Here is an 859-nt window from a genome sequence, read left to right as displayed (position 1 = left end):
GTTTCGGTCCGTCCTGGACCATTCTCAAGTCGATTGTGAGAATGGTCACAATCGACTTGAGAATGGTCCAGGACGAACCGAAACGTCGTCGTCCCTTCACCTTGTAGTATGTGGTCTGGTATGTGTATTACCGAAACCTGTAGAAACAAGGTATTATATGCTCACAACTGTCCTCCCTGAGAGTAAACATGCGTCTTGGAGAATGGCAACCAAATTTTAACATTTTGTTATCCACGGGAATATGATTGGTGTGGCGAGAAGACCTTCAACGTACAAAATTAACAGTTGCAGAATTCTCCATAAGAACGATCTTATTGACGTTATCTCTAAAGTGACGGCTTTGAAGATACGTGTTAAAAACCTGTTCTCTTTTGCATACGTAAAACGAATCAGAGCGCGGAAGCGCGGTTTTTAACATGGGATTTCCAGGTGGACTAATCTAAAATAAAGTTTTTCTTGGCTACAAATAATATTTCTTATTTCATCAGTTTCCACATTCGTAAGGTCTTCATACTTGGTGATTCCCTGTTGATCAGATCATAAGATCGCTCGTGCAAGTCCATATTAGTTTATAACTGACGACGAGTGGCAAGTTCCCCTCATCCTCCGTGTGTGAGGTGGGCGGCATCTCACACTTCCTGGATCCTGGACACTCCTTGACGAGAGTACCCGCTCCAGCACCCTAGACCGGTTGTAACACAATTGTACTGTCTGTAACAGTTCTTAGCAGCCTCCCACGCTAAATGACACGTGTCGGGCATGTTCAAGTAGAGTAACAGCTGCTGTTGTTGCAGCTGTTGCTCTGCTGGTACAGCTGTTGCTCTGCTGGTACAGCTGTTGTTCTGCTGGTACAGCTGTT

The sequence above is a fragment of the Procambarus clarkii genome, chromosome 16 (genome assembly GCF_040958095.1).
Source record: "Procambarus clarkii isolate CNS0578487 chromosome 16, FALCON_Pclarkii_2.0, whole genome shotgun sequence".
Classification (NCBI taxonomy): Eukaryota; Metazoa; Arthropoda; class Malacostraca; order Decapoda; family Cambaridae; genus Procambarus; species Procambarus clarkii.
The sequence above is the reverse complement of the archived record's forward strand: the minus strand, read 5'-3'. Positions refer to the sequence as shown.